The 20,976-nt window shown below is 52.8% G+C and overlaps 1 protein-coding gene across 12 annotated transcripts in view; it reads left to right on the top strand.

Annotated features, from left to right (window-relative positions):
- The first annotated feature begins 8,088 nt into the window (after positions 1-8,088).
- KTN1 (kinectin 1) overlaps positions 8,089-20,976 on the top strand; it is a 93,705-nt gene continuing 80,817 nt past the window's right edge. For 6 of the 12 annotated variants that reach the window (XM_075427059.1, XM_075427061.1, XM_075427055.1 and 3 more), the window contains exon 1: positions 8,089-8,207. The gene's annotated coding sequence lies outside the window, so the exon portion shown is untranslated. The remainder of the gene's footprint in view (positions 8,208-20,976) is intronic. The other 6 variants (XM_075427063.1, XM_075427062.1, XM_075427060.1 and 3 more) reach the window with 2 other exon arrangements.

Raw genomic sequence — 20,976 nt, 5'->3', positions numbered from 1 at the left:
GTGTTTGCACAGAAAAGCAGAGGGCTGTGCGTGAACCAGCTGCTAACAGACCCCTGTGAATTTAGTTTGCAGGGGTCGCAGTAACGTTGAAGACGTGAGCAATGACATTTGCACGCCTAGGACCTTCAGTGCAAGCTCTCCAGGAATTAGAGCATATCCTGTGATGCCTTCTCTGCTGTGTCAGCTGAGCTACACCAGCACTAGGGTTTTACTGGCTTATTGTATAGCGGAGGACAGCTGGATATTACGCAAACACAATGAGCCAAGGAAGGGTGCTGACCAGTCACTGAAATCCCCGTGAATCTTCGTTTTGTCTGGGTGATCAGCAAGATACAGTGACTGACACCGGAATGAGTCTGCAGGGTGCACAGCTCGGCGATTAGTCAGTTCTCATTACCTCTTCCTCCAATTAAAGACAAGCAAATCAGCACTCCTGAGTCAACGAGGACCTCAGGAGAAACTTGACTTCCCCAAAACGCTGCCAGATGTCAGCAGAAGCTCCGATCCCCCCCGCCTTGACCTTTTTGTGCTTTTAACGCACATAATTAACAGTTCACACAGTCATGGTTCTGTCACTCCAGCCCTTCGCCCGTGGTCTGCCAGTAAACGCTGTTAGCTCAGCCGTGACGGAGGAGTCCATGCCCAGCTCTGCCGTCGCGCGCTCCTACAGTTCGTCTCATTTCCACGCTCGTCCCAGCCACGCAGGAATCCAGCCCGAGATCCCTTTTGGTACAGTCTCATCCCTCCATTTGGATCCTCCTCGCTCCTCCTTGCGGTGTCTGTTGTTAATGACTTTTCCCTTGAATGGGTTATGGCATTAGACGATGGACATCATGCTTTCTTCTACCTCAGCTTTTATGGTCAGTGTATAGAAGTGGAATATGAGTTAATTTTCCCAATACAATCCAAGATATTATGATGGAATATTTTTATGTATTTTTGGTGCCTGCAGGCTGTAGAAGAAGCTAACTTGTCGCGGTGCCCTTCCTCGTGAAAGTGTCATTTTTCTTCCTCTTTTTTTTTTCTTCAGTTCATTTATCTGCGACTTGTCAGAAATAATTAAATGCTGTGATTGCTTTGGCCTCCCTTCAATAGGCATTTACCCAACTCATTAATACAAGAGTAGCTCCCTTGAGCTCTGTTTCTGCTCAGGCCATTTGACAGGGCTCAGGTAGAGTTGCTAAGGTACGCTCAGCGAGGCTGCGAGGAGAATGAGGAACCCTGATGGGCGTGTGTTTGGGAAGGTCCTAAGTTGGCTGTTTTCTAAAACCCAAATCCTGTTGCTCAGAACCATAAAGTTTTGTCTATTAACATTAAAAATACTCACATTTGTCCCCAGGTATTTTTACAGACCCCTTTACTCCCAAAGTGGCATGGGCAGAGCTGCTGTCCAAACTAAATGGAGTGAGTGCAGACAGGCACTTTAAAGGCCTTGAGGAACGCAGCTGTTTCAGGCCTGTTACGTCTCATTCGACTCTCACCTAATTTGTTAATGGCTATGTTTTTCCCTGGGGGACAATAATGCTTTTCTCTGTGACGTTTTAGAAAGGGCCTTCTAAACCTCGTTTTGTCCCTTTGGGTTAAATTAGTTGAATTGGCTTCTTTTCTGGTGCCCTGCTATTTTCCCTAGAGAATCCCAGTTGGTTCTTAACCCTTTCTGTCCTCCAAGACTTACGAATGGTATGATAGAAAAACTTAGATGTCTTACGAGTCTAGACATAGCATGGGCAGAGGGTGGGTTCACTAGGGAGAGGCTTGTCACTATCTAAAAAGGTTGGATATAGAAGTGAAGAGAAGAATATTTGCTCGTTTTGAGTATGAAGAGCTAAAATAGCAACTCGCAGAGGGACGTACGGTGAGTTTGTGACACCGCTGGGAATTGTCGCTGGATGTCCTGGGGCACCGGCGGTCCTGATGCTGTTTGCAGGACATCTCCTCGGACCCAAGGATCTGCAAACGTTTCCAAGTCTCCAGCCACCTTTGGGACGCAGGTGCATGTCACCACCAGCAGTGGAAAACTGGGGACCGGAGAACAACGATCCCCTCTGGCGTGACACTCATTACCCCAGGCAGGTGGCTGCATCCCTTGTGTAGCCGCAGACAAAATAATTTAATATTAACTTACTCTGCGGTGGCAGGAACAGCTGGGGTGGTTCCTGCGCTCTTTGATTTACCCAGACAGGCTACGAGCGTGTTTGCTGCACATTTCCTTGGAAGTTAGTCAGAGCCTGAGACACGCCGTTCCCATGACGCCTCGCAGAGCTCAACCGATGTCCTTCCCCGGCTGCGGGAGGAAAACATGCTGAGCCAGCCCCACAGGCTGCTTCGGCGGAGGGATACCTTATCCTCATGCTGAAAGAGTCCCCGGAGCAGAAGGTCTCTCTGACTTCCCATTTCTTCCCCCCCCCCCCCCCCGTCTCTCACTGCATATTGTTTCTCTCTGCTACCCATCCTGCTAGGTTTCAGGTCCGTGCTCAGGGGGGGCATTGCATTTGCTCAAGAGCAGCTCTGAGGAGAAGGACCTGGGGGTGCTGCTGGATGAGAAGCTCAACATGGGCCGGCAATGTGTGCTCGCAGCCCGGAAAGCCAACCGTGTCCTGGGCTGCATCAAGAGCAGCGTGGGCAGCAGGGCGAGGGAGGGGATTCTGCCCCTTTACTCCGCTCTCGTCAGACGCCACCTGGAGTCCTGTGTCCAGCTCTGGAGCCCCCAGCATAGGAAGGACATGGATGTGTTGGAGAGGGGCCAGAGGAGGCCACGAAGATGATCAGAGGGCTGGAGCACCTCTGCTACGAGGACAGGCTGAGGGAGTTGAGGCTGTTCAGCCTGGAGAAGAGAAGGCTCTGGGGTGACCTTAGAGCAGCTGCCACTGCCTGAGGAGGCTGACAGGAAGGATGGAGAGGGGCTTTTCACAAGGGTGTGCAGTGATAGGACAAGGGGGAACGGCTGTAAACTAAAAGAGGGCAGATTTAGATGAGATATTGGGAAGAAATTCTTCCCCCTGAGGGTGGTGAGGCCCTGGCCCAGGTTGCCCAGAGAAGCTGTGGCTGCCCCCTCCCTGGCAGGGTTCAAGGCCAGGTTGGATGGAGCTCTGAGCACCCTGGGCTGGTGGAATATGTCCCTGCTCATGGCAGGGGGCTTGGAACCAGATGATCTTTAAGGTCGGAGCACTGAAACAGGCTGCCCAGGGAGACTGTGGAGTCTCCTTCTCTGGAGATATTCCAGACCCACCTGGACGCGGTGCTGTGCAGCCTGCTCTGGGTGACCCTGCTTCGGCAGGGGGGTTGGACTGGATGACCCACAGAGGTCCCTTCCAACCCCCACCATTCTGTGATTCTGTGATTCTGTCCCTTCCAACCCTGACCATTCTATGATTCTATGATTTGCGTGACAAGCGTGGTTTTTCGCAAAGGAAAATTTCTTCATTCCATAAGTATTGATGAAGAAGAGTATTTGAAACCTGTTATGGATTAGTGTAGAACAGTGCAAATAACAACGGGGTGCTATGAATGATGAGCAGGAGACAAGATTTGAACTGTCACTGTGATACCACACAGGGAGTGTTTCACAGGAGACAAGGTATTTTCTGTGTCATTTCTTCATTTGCTTTGCTTAACAATACCCATCCAGCCTGAAAAATCATCTGCTGCTAGGATGCTACCAAGAAAGAGGAAGAATATTTGAAACTTGCTTTGAAACAGTACTCTAATGTGAATTCAAAGCACGGTTCTTATTGTGCTGCTTGGAAAGCTGCTGTTCCGTCCAGCTTCCCTGTGATCCCTTTACCTATATCTGATATGGAAGGCTTGAAATCTCCAGATTGGAAATTAAATTCCACCTCTGTGGCCCGGACCTGATGACCCACTGGAGTCGCAGCAAATGTTTACAGTGAGCTCTTCCAGCTAAAGCTGTTGCTTTTCAGTCGAGATCGAGCTCTTTTGAAGGAAAAGGTAATTAAAGCCATGCAATACAGGCGTAAGAATAATTAGTGACTTGAAAATGAGTAGGGATTATTCAGACTAATGGCAAGCCCTGATCTTGCAAGGATTTTGGTGCTGGTTTTATTCTGCTTGTGTGCGTTAGCAGCGTCGGAAGGGCTCTGTCTCGGGCTGGCGGGGGATTTAGGGTGGCCATGACTGGGGGCAGTGAGCTGTGCGGTCGGGGCAGCCGGGTGAGACGCAGCACTTACGGCGTCAGACGGCAATTCCTGCTGCCAGGCTGGGTACCAGCCGCAGCGTTTCGGGAGCAGACTTGTGTGCTGCTCGGGTGTCTGGTACGGGAACAGCAGCCTGGTGGGGGAAAGAAAAGGGTTTCCCATTGGGATTTCCTGTGGGATTTCCAGTTTTCATTGCAAATGTGAAAGCTGAGGGTGACTAGTCCCAGGCCTGGGCTAGGAGGCGAGCAGCCTGAAGGGGAACCGTCAGAAATCGTGATTGAAGTCTGATCAGGCCGAAAATGTCAGTCACTGAGGTGGGCACTGAGTAGTCTGGGGGTCTTTAGTTGTGCTGCTCATTGCTGATCCTCTTTTGAGTGTGAGAGAATGGAACAGCGGAGTCTTAAACCCCGTCCTGGGTCTTTCGGTGCTCCAATCTAACGGTGAAATCCAGAAATGGAAGGTGAATGTAGTTTATAAATAAACTCATTTTTTTCAGTGAGCTCTGAAACGGCTTCTAACAATTCACTTCATTAGCTGGATTTTCAGCAGTACAAAGTGTGACCGTGATCGTCTCAGCCTAATTAAAATCATCTATATGTTGTGATAGCGCCTGGATTATGTGGAGGCTTGTATTAGCCTGGCGGGTTTTTATACTGGTCACGTACAACGTCACGGTTTAGACCGTTGGTTTTCATTACGAGCTTTGATTCTTCTTGCAAGAGTTTCCAGCATAATTTCTGCTGACAGATGCTGCTTGGGACAGATGTATTTTTATTCCCTTACAGTTGGATTGAATTAAACGTCTTTTTCCACGTAGCTCAAGTTTCTGCAGTGGAGTTACTCCTAGTTTACTACTCCGAGAAGAAAATTGTAGTCATTTTTTGCGACCTTTCGAAATCTTTTTGCATGTGTGCGTGCGATCTATTAATTTCCACTTCCTACTAGTTGTAAGAACTCGTGCTTGTAAACAGTATCAAAAATTTAAGGCAAGCAAAAAGAGACAGAGAGAAAATCCAGCGTTTGGTCATCTTTTTTTTTCCTGGCTGGCGTCAGTGAGGTGTTGACACTTGCAGGGCGTTCGTTTCTGGCATCGGTAAGGATCTCTGCTGTTCTAACATAAAATGCTAAATTAACAATAATCAGCTTCCGCGACCTGCAGCCCCACCAAGCGCGTAGCTTGTCCTTCTCTCGGGCCTTCCCTGAGTCCACAGCCCTGAAGGGTTTTTCCCTGTGATCCGAGAAAGCAAAACTCCTGGCAAAACAAATGACTTGGGGCTCCTGCAGCGTTGTAAAACCTCTCCTTTTCCCCCATGAGCGGCTGCCGAATGTGACTGGGATTTCGGTGCCTGTTTGCATTATTTCCTCCCCGCGGTCGGGGAGACTCAGCGTCAGTAGCCCGGCTGGCCGACCCGCACAGCGGTGGCTCTCCAGCGAGTTTTTCCTCCAGACCTCATAATCGAGATGGTTTATTGCCCTACGCATTGGGCAATGGTACACAACATCTAATTTAAAAGCAATTTCAGGTCCTTATATCCCTCGTTATGCTGTGATGTGGTGGCAAATGAATGTGACGTTTGAAGGACCAGAAATTTCTGAGCTGGCAGTAAGCGGTATGTTATCGCAGAATCGTTCAGGTTGGAAAAGACCTCTGAGATCATCAAGTCCAACCATCGACCCAACACCACCATGCCTACTAAACCATGTCCCCAAGTGCCACATCTACATGGTTTTTGAACCCCTCCAGGGATGGGGACTCCACCACTGCCCTGGGCAGCCTGGTCCAACGCCTGACTGCTCTTTCAGTAAAGAAATTGTTCCTAATATCCAATCTGAACCTCCCTGGACACAACTGGAGCCGTGTTCTTGGCTGTGACCCCACTGGAGCAAGCAGTGACCAGAGAGCAGGATGTTGCCTCTGAGTCCTGGAAGGTGGAGGAGAAGAAACATCTTCTGTAGCTGGAGAGAGCACTCTCTGCTCCTCCATTCCTGCTCAGCTCCTGGCAGGAGGTGCAGCCCTGTCCCTCCGACGTCCTCTCGGCCCCAGGTTTTCCCTCCCTGTTGACCCCCCCATCCACTGTCCCTGGGGCGGCAAATCTGTCCCCGCTCCTGGGGAACGGTGATTTGGTTCTGACGCCAGCTGGAAGCCTCTGCTTTGGACAAAAGCAACAAAACATCAGCAAAATCTGCTGCCGCAACCACTGCAGCTACCCAAGTGATTAATACAAGTGAGATTTGGCCTTAAATTTGCACTTCACCAGCGCAGGGTGCGGATGCTGCCCTTGCCTGGCTCGCGTGCCGCTCTCGGCCGGGACACGCTGCGCCCGGGAAGCCCCGGGATGGAGCAGCAAAGCGCTGCCTCGCCAGCCGACGGCGGGTCCCACGTTCTGACCCTGCCTTCTGCCACGTCCCCGGGCCCGCAGCCGCCTTCCGCCGCTGCCTTGGTTTGCTCCGGAGAGTTTGGCAACGCGGCGGCAGCCCGCGGCGGGGTGACGCACGTGGCTGGCGTGACGAGCGGCCCGATGCAAATCCCTTCTTCGATACCGACCGCCGCGGAGAGGTTGGTTCCTCAGAGATGCTTTGGGACAAATAAACAAATCGTTCGCTGGCAGCGACGGGGCCCGGAATTTAAGCCAGGCTTCTTCATCGCCAGAGGTCTGAAGAAATGACGGGAGGGTGCGTGCCAAGCCCCGGGGCGACGCCAGCCTCCCCGCTCTGCTGGGATAACTGGGATGACTCCCTTCCGTCGCGGGGTGACGAGCCCCTGTGGCTGCCGCGGCTGCGGTCGGGACGCCGATCCTTCCCAGCGCCGCCGGCTCAGCTGTCCTTGTCACCGCTCCCGCTGCCAAAAAAGGTGAATTTTCTAATTTCCTCGTGCGCAGGCGTTCGCTTTTCCCCACTGATGTCCGGGGCTCTGGGAAGCTGAGCGTTAATGCCAGTCCCCGGTGATGGAGCCAGACTGGGCACTGGCCCGGAGCTCTCGGTGGCTTCTTGCGCTGTTTCGTTGTCCCCGAGTGTGACAGAGCATCAGTGTTTGTCCCTGCGGGTACCCGCAGATCCGTGGTCCTCCCGTCCACGCTGCTGCCATGTTTGAGGCGAGGGAAATCCACCCCGCGAGTGCTTCCGGAAGGATCCGCGCTAGAGGGAGGGAAAAGCGAAGGCTTGGAGAAGTCGGAGTGGAAAAAAATCCAATTAATCTCCCCGGGGCCGCAGCCCGGCGAGCGGGGCTGCTCCACGCCGCAGATCCGGGCGGTTTTAGGGCAATTAACGGAAATTTCGGGGCGCCCCGTGTTTCTGGCCGTGGGGAGGTGTCCTTCGTGTCCCCAGGAAGGTGTCGGGGTACGCTGCGCCTGAGCGCGGGGTCCCCATGCCTGCCTGCCAGTGGGGAGGGTGCTGGAGGGGGGGTTCATTAGGGAGGGTGGTTCCCCTGTGTGGGTGGGGGGTCCCTGGGCGTGGAAGATCTGGGTGGGGGTCCCTGGGCGTGGAAGGTCCGGGCAGTGGCATCCCTGCGTGGGGGGGGGCTTGAGGGGGATCGTGGTACCCACGTGTGGGTGGGGAGATCCCTGAGGATCCCTGCCTGGGGGGGTCCGGGTGGGCGCTCCCTGTCCCTGAGTGAGGTCCGGGTGGGGAGATCCCTGGGGATCACTGCTTGGGGGGGTCCAGGTGGACGCTCCCTGTCCCTGGGTGGGGTCCAGGTGGGGAGATCCCTGGGGATCCCCGCCGCGGGGGATCCCCGGGTGGGCGCTGCCCCCTCCCGGGGGTACCCGTGCGGGACACCTGGGGGGGTCCCCGCGCCTGGGCCAAGCGGGTGGGTGCGGGACCCCCCCGGCGGAGGGGGAGGCGCCGGGCGGGGCGGGGAGGCGGTGCCGCGCCTTTAACGGCGGGGGGGGGGGGGGGGGGGGGGGGGGTGGTGCGGGGGCCGGCAGACGCGGCGGACGTGCGGTGCCGCCTCCTCCTCCCGCCCTCCCTTCCTGCCCAGCGCCGCGCAGCCGCCGGCTCCCCGCACCGTTCCGGCCCCGCTCCGCACCGCCCGGCCCGGCGCGGCCCGGCCTCACGGTGAGTCCCGCCCGGCGCGGAGGGGCAGGGCCGGGCCCGGCAGCCGCAGCCGGGGCCTGGCCGGGGGGGGACCGGGCCTAGGCCTCGGCGTGGCCGGGCCGCGGCGGCAGGTGGGCGGCGGGGCGGGCTCCGGGGCTGCGGCCCCCGCCGTCCTTCCCGGGCTTGGGGGGGGGAAGCCCAGGGCGGGGGTTCCGCCGCGGGCCCCGCTCCGGGGGCAGAAGCCGCTCCCGCCCGGGGGCCTCGGCGGGGCGGGGGGGGGGTGGCGCCGGGCCTGAGGCGGAGGCTGCAGCGCCCGGGTGGCTGGGCCGGCTCGGGTCAGCCATTGCGCCGGGTGTTCCCCTCCCGTGTGAAACGGCTTTTTATCCCCCCCCCTCCGCGTTCCTGGGCTGTGTCCATCGGGGTGTCTGATTTAAAATCGTCCCGCGGTGCAGCGCGGGTACGGGGTGTGCAGCCCTGGAGCTGTTCGTGCACCCTCCGCTTCTCCTCCTCCTCCTCCTCTGCTCGCAGCTTACTCCCTGCTGGAAGCCTTCCTCCGGCGCGCAGGCTGTCCAGGGGGAAGGAAAAGGTGGCAAAGCTACACCCCTTGTACTCAGCTAATTTCAATTGATGAAGCGTTTTAATTAAGTCGGTGGCTATGAGGAAGGAGGTAGCGTCTTTGCTGCATGGGCGATGCCGAGCGCTGCTTGCTGCCTGCAGGTACACCTGTCTGCTCTAGGCTTGTCGCTTTATACCCTTTTTTCCCCCCCAAAGGCTCTGCTGCGTGTTTTAAGATCGCTATTAGAAAAACTTGGAGAAGATCATCTCTTGCTTTGTGGAAGTGGAAGCCTGCTCTGGGTGACCCTGCTTCGGCAGGGAGGTTGGACTGGGTGACCCGCAGAGGTCCCTGCCAACCCCGAACATTCTGTGATTCTGTGGAGAGGCGCTGAGCTGATACTCTGCTGTAGTCCTTTTCTATTTAAAATTCTCTTTTTAAGTGTTTCCATTGCCGCCTCTGTCCAACAAGACACGTACGGTATTTAGTAGACATAACTGACAAGTTCTGTTTAACATCTTTCTGCATGACAAGGCAGAAATCCCTCGCTGGGAAGTCTGAATTGATTGCTGCGAAAGTGAAAAGGGGATTCAGCTCCCACGTTCCACCTTCTTTCACGTATTTCTCTTGCCTGTTCTCGGTGGGTTGCGAGCGTCCTCCTGTTCGGTTTGGGCTGGAAGCGTTTCGCTGCCTCGTGGACCTCTTCCCTATAACTGCGCTGTAATTTCTGCCCGCGAACAGGCTATGCAACTCGCTTTACCACATATTTTTTCTCTTGCCTCATATGCTGATGCTGCTTTCTGCGTACTGTGATTAAAATAACTTTTGTGTGTAACTGCAGCAGGGGAAGGTTGGGGTTTGGATAGAAACACTAATTCTCTGTTAGAGTTATTACCAAATACCTTCTTTTGTTAGTGGTGGGTTTTTTTTTCCACCTCCCCCTTACCTAGCCAGTCTCAAGAAGATGCTTTTTGCTCTCTGGAGTAGCAGCAGTAGGATATGAAGAACACCATTAGTTTTTAATGTGATCCTTTATCCCCCACTGTCGTAAAACCCCTAGGACAGAGAAGTTAGCCTGCTAACTACTTTGTTTTTGGAACCCCTGGAAGAGAAGGGGAAGACTTGCTCAAGCTGGTGTTAAGCAGTGGTGTTACTCGGTTAGCCGGGTCGCAGCTTTCCTTTGCGTCATCCGCTCTTACTGTTGCGGGTCGGATGGTTGTGGCTCAGAAGTGTCTAATCATTGCTTGACCATCTGTACTGGAAGCCCAGGGTTAACAAAACCCTTCAGAAACTGAAATTCCCCGTGAATTCCGGAGGTGGTGGTATAGATTAAAGACGTTTTTAGCCAAGACCCTTAAGCGTAAGGACATGGGGGGAGAGGACGTGTGTTTTATTTTAAGCATCGAACTGGGTTGCTCCTAATCCCTCGCCCCGCTGCTGCCAAGACTCCCACCTCTCGACACTGACTTCTCGAGAGCTTCAGCTCCCAAGTTTAGTTCCCTGATCATACCCCAGTTACACGCCTGAGGAAATAGCGTGAATGCCCCCCGTGCTGCCCTGGCAGGGTGGGGAAGGAGCAGAAGGCAGGAGGGTAATTCTTCGTTCCCACCGTCTGCTCCGAAAGCCGTGGCAGGAAGGGAGACCCCGGGAGCGGAGGAGAGCCCCCGATCGAGTTGAGTTTCCCGATTAATAGCACCTGTCTGCCGTGCCTTTCAGAACGTAACTACTTTTAAGGTGAAACTTGATCGGTTTATTCTTCACCCCATCTCCGTGGGAGAACCCCCTCTGAGTCTTGGAGCAATTGCTGAATTTCCATCCTCACAGTGTTTACGGCCCCTTCATATAATTTGGTTTTGTTCTAGCGTTGCCATTTGGTTTAAATGGTTGTTTTCCCTCCCTGATGTAATTAGAGGGAGCAATCAGATCCCTTCTTGACCACTTGTTTTGATAGGTTAACTCAAAGTCTTTAAGTTTCCTCTTGTTACTCCCTTATCGATATTCTCAGGATTTCCTTGTCAGTGAAAACCTTTTGCCTTTACCCATTGAAACTTTTTTAATAAAAGGGAATTTTTGTGCATCCGTGTTCAGCTCTTAAGCTTCCTGCTCTGTGTTGGCAACGCAGCAGGATTGGACTATTATGAAAAAAAGGAATATTTTTGAGGGGGCCTACTCGCTGTGCTAAGCTCTCGAGCTTTTTGACATTCCTCGGGTGATTGTTTTAGGCTAACGAGACAGGGAGTTGCTGGGCTAAATCTGCCCCAGACAAATCACTTCTTGTTAATGACTGTGCATAAACTAGGGAGATGATAGATTGGAGAATTACCAGCTCATGACTCTAAGGAATCTGTTTCTCCTCTCAGCGTTATACAAGATGTCCAAGCGAATAAAACACACGATACCTTTTTTAAAAAAAAAGAGTATTTATTTATGTTTTTAGAAATGTAAAAGCTCCTTCCTGTTCGCATGCCTGAGCTACAGCTGGTTGCGGGGGGGGGGGGATGGTGGGTGTATTTCTGAGCTTCGAGAACTTCCTATTTCTTGCCGGAATGGAGCCTTTAAAGTAATTTTTTTTTACAATGTGGGCTTGTTGGCGCTTTTTCCAGGCTGATGCCTGGGTTTCTAGGGAACACATCTGTGCCTGCTGGCGTGGGCGCTGCCCGAGGGACTAGGATTCCTCCTTTATTTGCCCCCGTGGTGCTTAATGCTGGCTGTTACTTCCAGTGAGTTCGGAGGGGGAGCAGCAGCCCTCGCGTCGATAACGCAGCGTACGGCGAGCTGGGCTCTGCTGCTTCTTCCAGTTGAGGAACTGGTCTTTAGCTGACGCGGGGAGGAGGAAGCAGAGGGGATCCAGGTGCTGCTCCGAGCAGGGAGACAGTACGCAGGCATCTGCAGTTCCTGCCGTTCCTCCTCGGGGCTTTATTTCCCCCCACGTGAGAACTAAAGTAGTGTCAGGGCCGGGTTCCTGGCGTTCGGGCTCGTCCTCTCTTGGTCGCTGCCGTGCCTGTGTGCGGGAGCGCTGGGGTCTGATTAGATTATATCAGAATGAATAAGCGAATCTTAATAAATGAGCTTATGGGGGCACTGTCAGGTCAGCTCAGTCCCTAAATATAGGTACTGGGCAGAGTTCAGGCTCGGTGCAGCGTCTGTCCGTGCAGCAAAACGAAACGGAGATCTCCTGGGGGTGCAGAAATTCTGCTGCCTTGCCAGCTCGTCGGCCTGGATGCTCCTGCGTCTTGGTACCAGAAATGCCACAATCCACTCGGATGCGAGCATCCTTTAATTGAAGCTTGGTGGGGAGCTGGAAGGCGAAGTCACGGCTGTGGAAACTGTAGTAATCTGAGGTGCTAAAGGATGCAAATCTGGTGATCCTTTTTTAATGCTTCCCATTAAACTGAAGGTGATTTTTGTTTTTAAATCTCTTAGATATGGTGGAAAACAGGGAAAAAGAGAAATGGTTTCTGTTGCACGTATGCGTGTGGGAACTCTGGAAAGCTCCTGCTCTGACTTTATAACATAAATAAAGAATATTGTCTCCTCTTCTTGCAACTATATGATGCAAAGTATTTGTTGAGGAGCTGGAAGCCTTGCATTTTGCTGTGTAGTGGGCGGGGGGGATGGGAGGGAGAGGAGAGGGACAGGAACTGTAGGGTTTGAGGGTTAACCAGGTGTAAAATAGTTACTTTTATGCTGCTCTCCTTGTTTTCTGCAGTGTTCTTTTGTTTTTGTTAGCCCTGTGTGGCTACCCTGGTTATCAACATTCACAGCTCTAAATTCCGGTTACTGATGAGAAGTAGATGATGTTCCTTCCTCTTTTCTTCCCAAGAAGACTTGTTAAGAAGAATAGCATTTTTTTCTTTTTCAAATGAAACCTCACCTTTGCTGGTAGATCGCTGAGGCTGCTTTAGAACTCAAGAGAAAGCACCTGCAAATTAGCAATGTGGGCAAACCACTCATTTTCTTGCACTAATAATCCCTGTTGTAAATAGCCGTGTCCTCCGCTAGCATTAACGGCTCCCTGCTGCGGTCACTGTCGGGTGTGCAGGGTTTTCCGTGGTGGTAGAGTACGGAAAGCAGCGCTGCTCGCAGGTTTTTGCTCTTTCCTGTTGGGCACCCTCCTTCACAGAATCACAGAATGGTGGGGGCTGGAAGGGACCTCTGCGGGTCACCCAGTCCAACCCCCTGCCGAAGCAGGGTCACCCAGAGCAGGCTGCAGAGGACCTTGTCCAGGTGGGCCTGGAATATCTCTAGAGAGATCCTGGCTGATCCTGCTGCCCTGGCTGGATCTGCAAATCGCTGCTCCCCTCGAGAGCAGCCGGGACGTCGCTAACCGCTCCCCTGCTGCAGGAAACAGCTTTAAGCCCTTTTTCTGCTGGAAAGCGGAGGAAATAGAGCAAACCTCCTGGTTTCCTTCGAGTCGTAGCTGAGTGACTAATTGAGCATCAGGGAGGGCTTTTTCCATCTCAGCAGAGGTGGGCTGATGTTGTCCAGCAAAACCCAAGTTCTTGTTTTTGGATTGCAGGTGTTAGTGGAGTAGCCAACCTTCTCAGCCTGCCTGTCTGCCATCCAGCTCATTGAGCACGTGTTGAATGACCCGGGGAAAACAAAGCTTGAGTTCAGAGTAATGTGGGTGTCGAGGGCTTTGAACGCCTGGTATATTTATGCCCGTGATTCATGGTGCTTCCAAAAACAATCCGGCTCTCATCCTGCGGAGGAGAAATGCCTCGGCCCAGTGTTGCCGTCGTCCGTTTAGCTGTCACCTGCCAGAGCAGTGTAAACTGAACTGGAGTTATTTTGGAGCTCCTTTATTCTTTTGCTTCCAAATCCCCCTCCCCGCAAGGGTTTCTCGCAGAAGAAACGTTGGCTGAATTTTCCTTTACGCTCTCCTGTATGGACTGAAAATGGTAAGCAGGGTGTCTTATTTCAGCGATGTGACAAATTTTAGTACATCTCGTCCCTGTCTGTGCTGTGAAAAGGTGTTTTTTGTCTGCTTGCGACCGTGCAGGAAGGAAGCTGTGGAGCGCGGGAGATGAAAGCGCTACCTCCACCCCTGCGCGGGGGCAAGCCGCCCGCTCCTCGGCTCGGCAGCACCCTGCTCCCGTCCCGCTCGTAGCAGGGCGGAGGGGGAAAATCTTCATGGGAAAATGTGAGCGGGCTCGTCGGTGCGAGTGCGTAGCTGTCAAGGAAGGTGATGACTAAGCTGTTGCGCAAGGTGCGGCTCTTCGGGGAGCGCACCAGGATTGGACTGGATCGTGACTGACTGAGAATCACAGAATCACAGAATAGTAGGGGTTGGAAGGGACCTCTGTGGGTCATCTAGTCCAACCCCCTGCCCAAGCAGGGTCACCCAGAGCAGGCTGCACAGCACCGCGTCCAGGCGGGGCTGGAATATCTCCAGAGAAGGAGACTCCACAGCCTCCCTGGGCAGCCTGGGCCAGGGCTCCGTCACCCTCAGAGGGAAGAAGTTCTTCCTCATGTTCAGACGGAACTTCCTGTGCCTCAGTTTGTGCCCATTGCCCCTTGTCCTGTCACTGGGCACCACTGAAAAGAGCTTGGCCCCATCCTCCTGACACCCACCCTGCAGAGAGCCTATAATGTCAGTCAGATGATAATTTTATTATTACTGCTTTAATCTGACCACTGGGCTACGACTGCTGTTTTCCTCAGCTTATTTGCTGTGGGGTTTTAAGTGGAAAAGTCCCTACTGGGTGAGTGCAAGGATAAAAGCCCAAATTTATTGGCGAAGTGAACGGTTCCCGAGCCTCTGGTAGGGAGTGGTGGGTGGCAGGAGTGCTCGAAGCCGATGGCTGGCATTCGGCACGCGTGGAGCTCTCCCTGCCCTCTGCCCCACGCCGCTGCCGGGCTCTCGCATGGCGTTGACGCCTGCGCTCCCATTTAACAGAGGGGAAGGCCGAGGCCAAGCACCTGCGGGTGAGGATGCCAAGAGGTCACCAGCAGACCAGCTGCTGACGGCGTCCCCTTGGTCCTGTTTGTGACCTGGCCGTGGGTCCAAAGGGCTGCCATGATGATTCGCACTGCTTTCCCTGCTCAGTCGTGGCTTGTGTTGTTTGGGGACATCCCAGCTTGGCTTGTGTGTAGGCACTGCCTTGTTCTGGATGCTGTGCATGGACCTAGAAGCAGGGACTGGAGACCAGTTGTGGCGTCTCCTCTTCCCTTCTCCGTTTCAGCTCCAGGTACAGCCGAGAGCAGCCCCATGGGTACAGCAGATCACACCCAAGGGGTCTTTGCCAGGGCATTTTCAGGTCTGGGACGTGATCTGAGTTTAGCGGTGCTGTGCCGGGAGCGGCCTTTTCCCCTGGGGCTCGTCGGGAACTTGTCTGCCTCCCTTAACTCGCTGTCCTCGGGTCAGACTCGGCACCTCCTGCTCTCGGGCCAGGCGGCGGCTGCCGTTCTCCATGGGGTGTGGTGCTGGGAAGCTGGCAGAAGATGGAGCTTATGGGTGAAGGCTGTATCCCGTGTCACACCTACTGACCTCTGCTTGTGTAAACACCGCTGGGCAGCGTGTGTGGCTTTAGCTGTGATGGCCTGATAAAGGACTGTGCTGCTTTTTCTCTTTACGCTGCCTTGTTTTGTATTTACAGCAGTGGTGGTGGAGGTCCATCAAAGCTTTTCTTCTCCAGGTTCGTGCTCTGTCCAAGGAGGAGCTGTTTGCCCTAATGTTTGCGGAGAAGGTGTCCGCACCAAGCCTGTCCTAGCATGGACAATGAGCAACATTCTCCAGAAGAGAGGCAGAGGTAGCATCTCAGAAGCTTGGAAACCACCGAGCTGCAGGGAGGATTTATGGAGGACGTGTTAGGATTTTACTCAGTTCCCTGGGCTTTCCCATGGCTGCTCAACGGGGAGTACCAGCAATCCTCCCTCGTTACCTTTGCGTGAGGTCACTTCCATATCTACAGCCTGTGCTGCCCTACCACTGGGATTGGGTTGCGTGCTAAATTTAGTAAACCTCTTTACAGCTTAGTGTGTGTGTGTAAGAACAGGGTATTTTTTTTTTTTTTAAAAAGTAGCTTTTAGTGGGTTAGGGCCTTGTTCAAGATGTACAACAAAGCTTGGCTTACCTGCAGAGGTGGCCGTCCGCCGGGCCGGTTGTGGGAGGAACGGGTGCGCTGCGTCCCCGCCTCTGCCCTTCCACGCGTGGGTTCGGCGAGGTGCGGAGCGCCGTGGGTGGCAGGGAGGGTTGCTGAGGCATGATTACCGCTTGCGTAACGTGGTCTGCTGTCTGAGGAGGCATGGGAAAAGCGCTAGTGAAAGGGTTAGGCTTCAGAAGTTTTAAAAGCTTGTGAAAATTCTCGGTCAGATGTTTCCATTGCAAGCCTGCCTTTGCAGCCCCCCACCCTCCGTGTCCCAGTTTCTGTTTTCCATGCTGTTTGTGTGCCAAAAGAAGGATTTTCGGGTTTCAGGTCCAGCGTACCTATTTCTAAGTAGATTTCTTAATTCTCATTCCCCATTACAGGCTACTGGAGCAATAGTTTGAGGTGTAACCAGAGTTGGAGGCAAGTAAGTTTAGATCCGTGTGGTTGCAGTGAAGTGTTCTGTCCTCGCGTGCCAAAGGAGGAGCAGATTGTGGGACAGCAGAGCAAGGAGAGCGAGAACCCAGAGAAGCACAAGAGAAATGACCTCAGTTACTCTGTGTTTCTGTTGTTCAGCATTTTTAACAACCTGGCCTGTCCCCGAGCTCAGATCGGTACTGCGCTGAGCAGTAAAGCTGACTGTTGGGGGGGTGTACGTGCATGTGTTAGGAGGCTGTTTTTGGGGGACAACTCTGGGATGTTGGGTTATTGACTTCCACTGTGTTCAGATTTTTGAGTTCAGTGTGTATTTGAAGTCACTTCAGGAAACTCTTCCAAGCTTGGTCCTTGTGGTTGTAAGCAGAGAAGACCAGGAAACCCTTAGAGATGCGCTTTGCACACATCATTTGGGGGGTTCTTGTGTGTTGTCATCCAACTCCCGACTTCACAGAATCACAGCATGGTGGGGGTTGGAAGGGACCTCTGTGGTCACCCAGTCCAACCATCCTGCTGAAGCAGGGTCACCCAGAGCAGGCTGCACAGGACCGCGTCCAGGCGGGTCTGGAATATCTCCAGAGAAGGAGACTCCACAGCCTCCCTGGGCAGCCTGTTCCAGGGCTCCATCCCCCTCAGAGGGAAGAAGGTCTTCCTCATCTTCAGCTGGAGCTTCCTCTGATTGAGTTTGTGCCCATTGCCCCTTGTCTTGTCGCTGGGCACCACTGGAAAGAGTCTGGCCCCATCCCATCGCACTGTATGTGGGGTTATGCTGTGAACTGGGTTGTGGGACTGGGACCAGTGTGGGTAAGAAGTGTTGCAGGGTCTGCTGGGCTCCTGCTGCAGAGAGAAACAGCAGCAAGCCTCAGCATCGCTCACCTGGGCAGTCAACAGCCATGCAGGGAAGGTGGTAAAAGAAAGCTCCTTCACAGCTTGGCCTGGGTGTAATTCAAGGATGTTAAAGCAACTCTGTGGAGGAGCTGGAGCCTTTTCATTGGTGCTGGAGGGGAGCTTAGGTTCCTGCTCTAAGTGTTTCAAGACAAGATGCAAATAGTGCCTTGGAGTCTGCCGAAACACTGCTCTGGTTCCTGAGTGCGTGTGACCTTCTTAAGCTGCCTGCTGAAGAAGGACTGAGACAACACTGTGTGTGTGTCTTGTCTTTATGTGTGAGTACCTTCAGCAGGCTGTTAAGCGAAGCCCAGAGAGGTTAAGGGGAAAAGAAACCTTATGGAGAGGAACGTGTGGTTTAGGAGCACGCATTCTCAGTGTGGAAGCTGAAAGGGTGGTGTCTCTGATATGGAGCTACAGCCGGTGAGGTCCCTGTCACCGAATCACAGAATGTTCGGGGTTGGAAGGGACCTCTGTGGGTCACCCAGTCCAACCCTCCTGCCGAAGCAGGGTCACCCAGAGCAGGCTGCAGAGGACCTTGTCCAGGTGGGTCTGGAATATCTCCAGAGAAGGAGACTCCACAGCCTCCCTGGGCAGCCTGGGCCAGGGCTCTGTGACCCTCAGAGGGAAGAAGTTCTTCCTCATGTTCAGCTGGAACTTCCTCTGCTTCAGTTTGTGGCCGTTGCCCCTTGTCCTGTCGCTGGGCACCACTGGAAAGAGTCTGGCCCCATCCTCCTGACACCCACCCTTCGTAGTGCGGGAGGTGTTTGGGACGGACGATGAGGTGAGCTCTTGGTGCTGCCCTCAGTAAATGGGCTACGTGCAGTGTCTTGGAGGAGAGTGGAGAGGGACCTTGATGCTTCACCTGCCTTAGCAGGGAAACAATTGCAGCAATTTCTTAAAATTCATGTTGTGCTTTTAAATTGAGTTAAAAGTTCCAGCTCGTGATGCAATTTATTCTTTGAAGTATGCTGGGGTAACTTGTACGGTGCCAGTGCTGTAGGGATTGCTTCTAAAGCCTCTTCTGTTGCTTAAGCATTTTGAAACTTTATTTCTGTGAGTATCAACAGCACCCTGTTCTACAGCATAAGGGATCTGGCTTGGGTGCAGAAGTGCTATCTTTATGCCTGTATGATAACATACTTTAGGATAAGTGTTGAAGGACAGCTTTGCTGTGGAGCAGTCTGACCAACTCTTATCTGCTGTGGAGGGCTTGGCGATGGGAGTCGGTTCGGCCTTCGGCTGGTGCAGATTTGTGCTGGAGCAGAAAGTCAAAATCTCGGTGTCGTGGGAAGCCCAGCATCATCATCGTAAGCTGCTGTGGGCCGAATTCAGTCCTGAGTGTACCTCTGCACATTCCCTGTGCTTGAAGGGTTTTAGAAAGGCAGCATGAAGAGTGCTTCAATCTGGTGAATGCTTTTGAAACTGAATGCACAGTTGTAATAAAATCCACATTAAATACACATTTAAAAATAAGTCTGGATAAAGTTACTTTTATTGTGTTCAGACTAAGAATATCTTTGCCTGATTTATTTTTGTAGGGGAAAGAAATTATAGTACGAACAAGGTTAATACTCTTACCGTGAATTTAATATATTCTTGCAGGGAAACTTCGGTGGTACATTGCTATAGGAAAATTTCCACATTCTTTCACTTATTTTGAGGTTTCTTCTCTTCCCTCTGTGCCATCACCTCTGTGCACGCGTGCTCCCCCCCTCCCTCAGTTCCTCTGAGACCTCGGTCGATGTGGGCAGAAACTTGGTGAACTTGGTTTTTGAAACTGAATGCACAGCTGTAAGAAAATCCAGCCCTCCTGTGCAGGTGTGGTTCCTGATGTGGCTGTGGATTAAAACGCGTTGGTCGCTACTACCATCGGTGCAAACGTGCTCCCTGCAGTCCTAGGGCTCTGCTTCACCTCCGTGGCAGGAGTGGGGGGCAGGAGTGGGGGGCAGGAGTCTGCTGCTGCCCCACGGCCGGGTGAAGCAAAACGCAGCCCCCACGCTCTAGCCGGAGGCTGCGGATGTGGCGTTACCGCATCGAGCGCCTCGGTGTTTGAGAGCATTTTTTTCCAACTTGCAGTCAAAAAGGCATTTGTGGGCCGTTACTACCCATTTGTTCCTACGCCAGCATTGTCCTCTGGCTTGATCCCCACCCTGCAAGGTGGGAGCTGGAGGAAGCCGAGCTGCTGGGTACGGCCCCTGTTGGCGTGGGCGTAGTTCGGAGCGGCGTAGCTGTACGTGCGCGGGGAGGAGGAAGGGGAGCGAGCAGTGCCTGCTCAAGCCTGGCTGTTCGGATTTACCGACGCGTTTGTGTCTTTCTGAACTGGGGGTGTGTGGTATTAAAAGCGAAAATAGCGTGCTGAGGCAGCGCTCAGCCAGCTGTGCAGGCCGAAGAGGAGATGGTTCCAGCCTGGGTAGGCTCGTGGTACTCCTGCTTTCAGAGTCCTAGTTTGGTAGTTGTGCTGTGCGTGTTGGTGAGAATTCTATTTATGATGCCTCTGTCAACTTAGAGGAACTCTGACTGCTATATGGTGAGTCTGCATTCCTCCTGTTGTCTAGCCTGAACTTTCACTCTGAGGGTGACGGAGCCCTGGCCCAGGCTGCCCAGGGAGGCTGTGGATTCTCCTTCTCTGGAGATATTCAAGGCCCATCTGAACAAGGTCCTGTGCAGCCTGCTCTGGGTGACCCTGCCTTGGCAGGGGGTTGGGCTGGGTGACCCACAGAGGTCCCTTCCAACCCCGAGCATTCTGTGTGATTCTGTGTGAACTGAAGATGCCCTTTTAAAATCTCGGGGTGGAGAACTAACTGCATACTCCTGTGTTTTAAACTCTTGGCATGTTTGAAAACTTATTACCACTTGGTGAACTTTTGATTGTTTAAATGATGGATACTTTTTTCCACTTTTTTCACTATGCTGTGTGGTGAGGAGGGAGAAAAATCTTGCTTGTTGATTTAATCTCCCTTTCCAGCTGAAGAATTATTAAGATTTAGCCTGATAATGGGGCACATCAGTCGTGTTTCAAATGGTGCTTTCTGATGCTCTCATTTAGCGCAGTCTGTGCCACACTTACAGTGATTTTGATTCAGCAATCCCACTCTTTCCCTTTAGAGAAAACTGAAATCACTTAGCTGCTTAGACATAAGGTGCAGGGTAAATAATATCTTAAAACTTCAGGTAGTTAAAAGAAGCCACATGAAAGCATCTAGATCTGATACGATTCACAGTGATTTAAAGGTTTTGATTTCCCTCTGTGAGTTAACAACTCTAACTTGCAGCCTGTTTCCAATCTCATTTTCCTCTAGGAATTCAAAAAGATGAGAGCATCCGTCTGCTGCCGGCTTCTCCTTTTGCCTGTTGCTGTGTAACAATGGGATCGTTGAGTCACCGAGAGGTTAACGAAGCACTCGCTCGTTGTCAGCGGTCCCATCTCTTTGTATGGTTGTGTCAAACAGCACGCTGAACAGAAATAATGGGAAAATCTGGTTGGCAGAATGACTGGGGTTGTCATTTTTGCAATACTAGGGTAAAAACCTGCTTAAGCTTTGGTTTTCTAGCTGCGCTCGGGGTGGCTGAGCACAAATCCCTCTGCAACGACGTTGAAGGTTTTGTTTCTCGGTAGCTTTTCCGTTCAGCAGTGTTGGAGCCTGGGGGATCCGAACGATTACGGTTGGTTCAGCAGCAGCTTCCCATTTAGTATTTAAAATGCTTCTGTTGCAACGAGTCTTTTGGGGTTTGGCATTGGAAGGAGGGTAAAATGTAGCCCTTAATTACGAAGTGGAGGAACAATTGCAGCCGGCCGGCCAGGCAGCGGTCCAGCTCCTCCCTTACT

This window comes from Opisthocomus hoazin, chromosome 7 (assembly GCF_030867145.1).
Source record: "Opisthocomus hoazin isolate bOpiHoa1 chromosome 7, bOpiHoa1.hap1, whole genome shotgun sequence".
Lineage (NCBI taxonomy): Eukaryota > Metazoa > Chordata > Aves > Opisthocomiformes > Opisthocomidae > Opisthocomus > Opisthocomus hoazin.
The sequence above is the reverse complement of the archived record's forward strand: the minus strand, read 5'-3'. Positions and strand labels throughout refer to the sequence as shown.